General features: G+C 39.6%; 1 pseudogene; it reads right to left on the bottom strand.

Annotated features, from left to right (window-relative positions):
- Positions 1–810: 810 nt before the first annotated feature.
- LOC118850510 lies at positions 811–1961 on the bottom strand (annotated as a pseudogene).
- Positions 1962–7327: the final 5366 nt, after the last annotated feature.

Here is a 7327-nt window from a genome sequence, read left to right as displayed (position 1 = left end):
GTAGTGGGGGGGAGGGTAGAAATGGGGAGAAAATTTGTAATTCAAACTATTGTGAAAATCAATGCTGAAAACTAAATATGTCAAATAAATAAATTTAAATTAAAAAAAAATAAAAAAAAATAAAAAAAAATAAAATGTGGTCACAGGTCATTCATTCAGTCAATACATATTTTTTTTTCTTTAATGTGTGCACTTTTATTTGAACTGGTCTTAAGTCAGTGTACAGGTAAAGCTCCTCCCCTCCCCCAAGTACTGGAACCAATCTCAAAAAACTCGCAGGGAGATTGTAAAGTCTTCATTCACATCTATGTTGGGGGCAGGGAGGGAATTTAGGGGGCCATTCATTATGGCTGACAATTTAAAACAAAGGAACAAGTATTAAGGTGGAAGATACAAAAAGTTTTTTTTGTTTTTTAAAGGATTTACATAATTTACATGTAAAGCAATACTAGTACCTTCCCCCTCCCCCACTGGATTTTTGTTACATAGCTCCTTTGCTCTAGCAGAGAACAGCCTTCACAGAGGCTTGTAACTCTGTAACAATGTATTATACAATATTTGGAATGACTATTAAAAAAAAAACAAAACAAATGTACAATCCGAGTCCTGAAGACACGTTGTAGAACTTTGGGGATGTTTGCCTCCAACACGCTTAGACTGCTCATCACCTTCACCGTTCCAGTTTTTAAATCCTGAGTCAAGCGCCAAAAAAAAAAAAAAACAAAGCCATGCCAATCTCATCTCTTTTTTGGGCAATTATCATGTCACACCCTTTGACAAAAAAAAAATCAAAAAACACAAACAGTCCATTTAGAAGCATTTGCGTTGGACAATGGAGGGCCCAGATTCATCGTACTCCTGCTTGCTGATCCACATCTGCTGGAAGGTGGAGAGAGAGGCCAGGATGGAGCCTCCAATCCAGACAGAGTATTTACGCTCAGGTGGGGCAATGATCTTGATTTTCATTGTGCTGGGAGCTAGGGCTATAATCTCCTTCTGCATCCTGTCAGCAATGCCTGGGTACATGGTGGTACCACCAGACAATACGGTATTGGCATACAAATCCTTACGGACGTCAACATCACACTTCATGATTGAGTTGAAGGTAGTTTCGTGGATTCCACAAGATTCCATACCTAAGAAAGATGGTTGGAAGAGGGCTTCTGGGCATCAGAACCTCTCGTTGCCAATGGTGATGACCTGACCATCAGGGAGCTCATAGCTCTTTTCCAGAGAAGAGCTAGATGCAGCAGTGGCCATCTCCTGCTCGAAGTCTAGGGCAACATAACACAGCTTCTCCTTGATGTCACTCACGATTTCCCTCTCAGCTGTGGTAGTGAAACTGTACCCTCTCTCGGTCAGGATCTTCAGATCACAGCCAGCCAGATCCAGATGGAGGATGGCATGGGGAAGGGCATAACCTTCATAGATGGGCACAGTGTGGGTCACGCCATCACCAGAGTCCATCACAATACCAGTGGTACGACCAGAGGCATACAGGGACAGCACAGCCTGGATGGCAACGCACACGGCTGGGGTGTTGAAGGTCTCAAACATAATCTGAGTCATCTTTTCTCTGTTGGCTTTGGGGTTCAGGGGGGCTTCTGTGAGCAGCACAGGGTGCTCTTCAGGGGCCACATGGAGCTCATTGTAGAAAGTATGATGCCAGATCTTCTCCATGTCATCCCAGTTGGTGACAATACCATGTTCAATGGGGTACTTCAGGGTCAGAATACCTCTCTTGCTCTGGGCCTCATCCCCCACGTAGCTGTCTTTCTGGCCCATACCCACCATCACACCCTGATGTCTGGGGCGCCCAACAATGGAAGGGAAGACGGCCCGAGGGGCATCGTCTCCTGCAAAGCCAGCTTTGCACATTCCGGAGCCATTGTCGACAACGAGAGCAGCAATATCATCATCCATGGCGAACTTTGAAGTGGCAAGTTTAAACCCTTAAGAGAGGAGGTGGTGCCGCACCTGGAGGCAGGGGGGAGGCAAGTGCATGCTGGGTCAGTCAATACATATTTATGGAGGATTTGCTAGATACAAAATACTGTATTCTGCCGTATTTAGTGGAATACAAAGATAATAATAATGTTAACTTGCAGTTATATAGTGCTTTATATATGTCAAAGAATTTTCCTCACCATTGATCTATAAAGTCTAAGAATTATTTTGAATCAGGAAACTGAGGCTTAGAGAGGATAAACGATTTGTCCATAGCAATATAACTTGGAAAAGAGTGAGATGTAATTTTGACCCAAGTTTTCTGACTCAAGTTCAACGTTCTTTCCCAATGCCACAGCTAGACCAATAAAATGCCCCTGCCTTCAGGGAGAAGATCATAGTATCATGATTTAGAGGTGAAAGGATCATTAGAGATTATCTAGTCTAACTCCTTTTGTTATAGCAGAAGATGGGAGTAAGGCTCAGAGAAGTTGTGACTGATCACACAGGTGGTAAGTGACAGATCCAAGGCTGAAATTCATGGACTCTACTTTCAAGTAAATAATCTCCCCTGAATCATGCTGATAATTAACCTTAAGATAATCATGGGCTCCGTATATTAATTTACCAGGACAACTGTTGTTTCATTTTGTTAGAAAGCACAATGCTCTTCTTATAGTAGATTCTTAATTTTTTTAAAGAAATCATTGAATGGAATGGAATTTGGAAGATGCATGCTAGGCACTTAAAAGCTGACGACAATTTCTCAATGGTACCTGCTTTCTTAATTTTAGCTTACATAATGTCCCAGAATTTCCTCCGTCCCATCGGTCTGAGCAATGTGTCAAGATTCAGTTTCATAAAGCCTGTTCTTATTTAGCTGGAAGCAAAAAGAACACATAGAATAAAAGGAATCCTTTCCCCATGCTTTTCCAATGTTCTCCCTAATGAAGCATCCCCCTCCCAAATTCACCTGGAATATATCAGGTCTAGGAAGTTTTCATAAAGTTGTGAGAGATAAATTAGGTGATTAGAATTAGTTAACATTGTGATTGCTGTTTGAAGTTCATAGCACAAGACACAAGAAAGTATTGCCATTTGCCTAGAGGAGATTTAGAAGCTTCATTATCTCTGATATGTAAAGCTCTTTGTGCTTTTTCCCTCAGAGTCTTTCCTAGAGGGAAAAACATGTCTGTATGTTAAAGGATCACTTCAACTATTATATTCCTAACAAACCTATAGGGCCATTCCTATTAATTTGGTGGAAGGGATAGTATAATATGTATATACCAATTCTCATAATGTAGGAGTACACTAATTCCCCCGATATATAATAATGCATCACAAGCCTGATTTTGATCTGTGACTTACAGAACATCTTGTTGCTTTGTAAGTCTACATATGTATATCATCTGGCTAAAAATAGAAGCGGGTGAACTGACTTTCAAGATTGCTAACGCTATGTATTCATTAATCATTGTAAATTTGATGACTCCTAACACACTGACATTTGTTGGGTTTCCTATTCCTCTTTGTACACAGGAATTCACCGGCTAAATAACTTCTCGGGTGATTTGCTTTCTTTCATTACCTCCTCTCTCATCCCTTCCACCCCAAACTACTTTGTTCATGTTGGAGAATAAGTCCAGGGTAAATCTGAGGTGGCTTTTCCTTAGGCTGCTTGGACAAGGTCAAAATTATGATCACACTGATGAGAGAAGAATTCCTTCCACTTAGGTTCACTCAGAGTAGCTAGGCTTACAATCGCTGCATAAGCATCTCTACCATACTACATAGACTACGCCCTTGGCATTGAATATTTTGTGGGCAGCAAGGGTATGTCAGCACATGGGTGGTTACATAGCCCAAGGCCTGATAATTCTCTACCCCAATACAATAAATGCTTACAAAGTACCATAAACTATGCCTCTAAGCTAGATCTTTCCTACCCTTCCCCCACCTACAACCTCAAATTGAGCTCTATCCAAGAATCCCAGCTAATAGATTTCTTGATGTAGTAGAAAGAGCACTAAACTTGGAATCAAAAGCCCTGGGTTCCAATCCTCCCTCCACCATTTCTTCACTGTAGATTAGCTTGAGAAAGTCCTTTAATCTCTCTGAATCTCAGTTTTCTCATCTGTGAAATGGGGTTAATATTACTTGCAGCACCTGTTGTGAGTAAAGTACTTTGTAAAACATTAAAGTAACATAGAAACCTAATATTAATGGAGGTTCTGGTATAAAAGTAGCTATAGAAGCCAATGTAAGAGTATTGAAGGCAATGGAAACCAGGAAATTCATTCCCTTTTCCCGCCATCCATATCAATTCCTAAACTAGCAGCATTTCAGAGCCAACAAGATGCTGAAGACTGGACTGCTGAGATACCACTTGGAAAAGATAGAGGAAGATGAATAAATTATATTTTATCAAGGAATCACCATTTGCACACAGATCCCTCTTCCTCACAAATATGAACCTCAGCCCCCTATCTCCAACCCACACAACTTCTCACACAACTTCACCAATAGAAAGTTCTGATGACTGCGATACAGAAGAGAGGATTCTAAAGGACTCCAACGTTATTTAGGAGAGGATCTTGGTGCAATGTGACACTATTAATTACAATGTTCGAAACATCCATGCTGTAGACTACAGGATGTTTTCACCCCCACTTTGAGGTGTGTTTTCCTTGTTCTTATCTTGGGGCCATCAGTTTTCGGATTCTCTGGTCATGGAGAATGCATCTTCTATTCTCACTATATTCTGGCAGTTGGACAGGGTGCCACCACAGAGAGAGAGCTTTCTCCCAAGGGAAAATGGCTCTTGGCAAAAAACCTGCTTCCTGAGGTGCACATAATTGAGCAGTTTGGGCAATAGAAGAACCATGGCAAAAGATTTAAAAGTTATCTAATTCTAAACTATCAAAAAAACATGGGGAAATTTTCCTTTAGTTTTCTGTTTTCTTATTTTTTTCTTTGTCGTTATCCATCTATCCATATGGATGGATGTCTCTTTTTTGTTTATCACTGTCTCTTTCTTTCTCCTTTCCCTCCCTTTCCCCCCTCCACTCTTTACATCAACGTGCATCCTCATCCACTTTTATGTTACTGTCATCCAACTAACCAACCAGCAAAGCTTTTAAAGATGAGTTGATCTATGGAAAGAAATAAAAACAATCTGAAGGATAATAACAAACAGATTGAGGAGATGAAGGAAATATCAAGGAACAGAAACTAAGCTAAGTTATATACAGACAGCTTTCTGTCTCTAACAACTCACTGAGGTCACAGAGATATGATTGAGGTGTCTCTTCTTTTCCTCATATTCTCTCTCTCTCCCTCTCTCTCTCTCTCTCTCTCTCTCTCTCTCTCTCTCTCTCTCTCTCTTCCTCCCTTCTCCTCTCCCTCCACCCCTTTCCTAATTTTTCCTTTTTCTGTTTTTTTATTCTTTCCTAAAACAAGACTGGGTGTGGGTGGGTGAAGAACCACCCCACAAAGCAGCGCGCTTCAGTGTGTATGTTTGTACGTGTTTCAGGAGAAAAAAAAATCAGGACATTGTATGAGAGAGAACTGGTTCTGCTGTGGATCGACAAGGGCTTATTATTCTGAGCAGTACTCAATCAAATGTGGCCCCTATGAACAGAGAGTAATGTTGGCGAATCATCCTGGGGGCTTTTTTTTCTGTGTGTGAGTGGTATCCATCTGTCAGCTGTCAGTGCCAGTGAGAGATATACAGAGCTGTCACTTCTCGTCAGCCAGCATTTGTGAGGCCTTTTGCAGCTGCTACACAACACATACTGTCCTTATTGAAGGCCGGCGAGGAGTCTAGGAGAAGATTGTGCTGGGCAGGGTGAAAAGGAGAAAAGAGATGTCAGGGCCATTCTAGGAGAACAGTGTAGAACCGTCAAAGACATAAGTACAAGCTACATTTGTTTTCCCTATTTTTTCAAAAAGAACAATAGCATTAAATAATAGAGCTCTGAGAAGGTAATGCAGCTATATTTTGTCTCTGGAAAACCCAGGCAGGTTCAGGGTTCCAGGATCTATGGAACACATAACAGCAAATGAAATTTATATCACAGTAAATGAATACATTCAAAGTAGAGATCATGATAAATAAGGAGATACCAGTAGAAGGGAAAAGGACACAAGTTTTTATTTCTTTTACATTTTCTGTAAAAAATTATATGAATGTAACCACTGTATAAATACATTCAGGTTCTTAACATATGTGTAAATGCTTGTGGATTGAAAAGAGTATGTAAAAAGCACAGTACAATATCAGGTAAGAACACGTCCATACTGTGATGGTGTATACACTAAAAATGACTGTGATAGGAAAATAGATGTATCTGTCTTTATGTAGAATTCCAGCCCATATTTCAATTATTTTTATTTCTGGCATGGATATATTTCATTTAATTATTTTAAACTAACTATATTTTGGCTCTGTGGTCTTTCTCCTGCAAACATTTCTTTGTAAAACACCAACATTTAACAGCTATACTTTTGCTCCAGCAAAACTGACTCTGCCAACTAATGTTCTGAATAATATTCATAGAAATATTTTAAAAAATTAAGTACACTCTTCAGTTGGCTCTGTTTTCACCTGAGGCCAAGAGGCAGTTGTGGTTCTAATACCTTTGCTAGCGTGAAAGGTTGGTCATTTGGTTATTTTAAGTCCTGTTTATCCACAGAAAATAGGACCAAGAACTGCCTTCAACAAAATCTAAGAGTTTGGTAAATCCATAGCTTCATTTTACTCTTTTTATCCTCAAAGCCTACCACAAAATCTGACCCATAGTAGGTGCTTAATGAGTGCTTGTTGAATTGAACGTTAGCCGGAACAACAGCGATAGTAACTGGTAGCATTCTAATGATTGGGGATCATTATCTGTGCTCAGGAAGTGGGAAAAGAACTTAAGTGAAAGGGAAAATACAGACAGTGCTACAGTAAGAGACAGAAGTAAAAGAAGCTAGGTTAGGAAGGAATGAAAAATATAAGTAACAAATGGCCTCCTACTTATTTCAAAAGTTAGCATGGGAGTCTGTGAAATATGTACTACAGTGAGATAAGTTGGGATAAGGTGGATAGAAAACAGATCACAAATTAATAAACATGTTTGAGTTTCTATTTTATAAAAGGAACTCATTTTAGGAACAAGATATCAACTCTACCCTCAGGAGCTTACACTCACTCCATTTGGAGAAATAAAGCATAAACACATGGAAAGTTAAATAAAAATAAAAGATGTGAATAACAAGTCAAGGCAAGATTAAAAGGTATATCACAAAGCAATTTATGCATAACTAGTTTATAATTAGTTATCAAGTTAATTGTACTGAATATATTTTCCACAGATGAAGGAGTATCCCTTCA

This window comes from Trichosurus vulpecula, chromosome 1 (assembly GCF_011100635.1).
Source record: "Trichosurus vulpecula isolate mTriVul1 chromosome 1, mTriVul1.pri, whole genome shotgun sequence".
Lineage (NCBI taxonomy): Eukaryota > Metazoa > Chordata > Mammalia > Diprotodontia > Phalangeridae > Trichosurus > Trichosurus vulpecula.
Note: the sequence above shows the minus strand (reverse complement) of the source record. Positions and strands in the feature narration are given on the sequence as shown.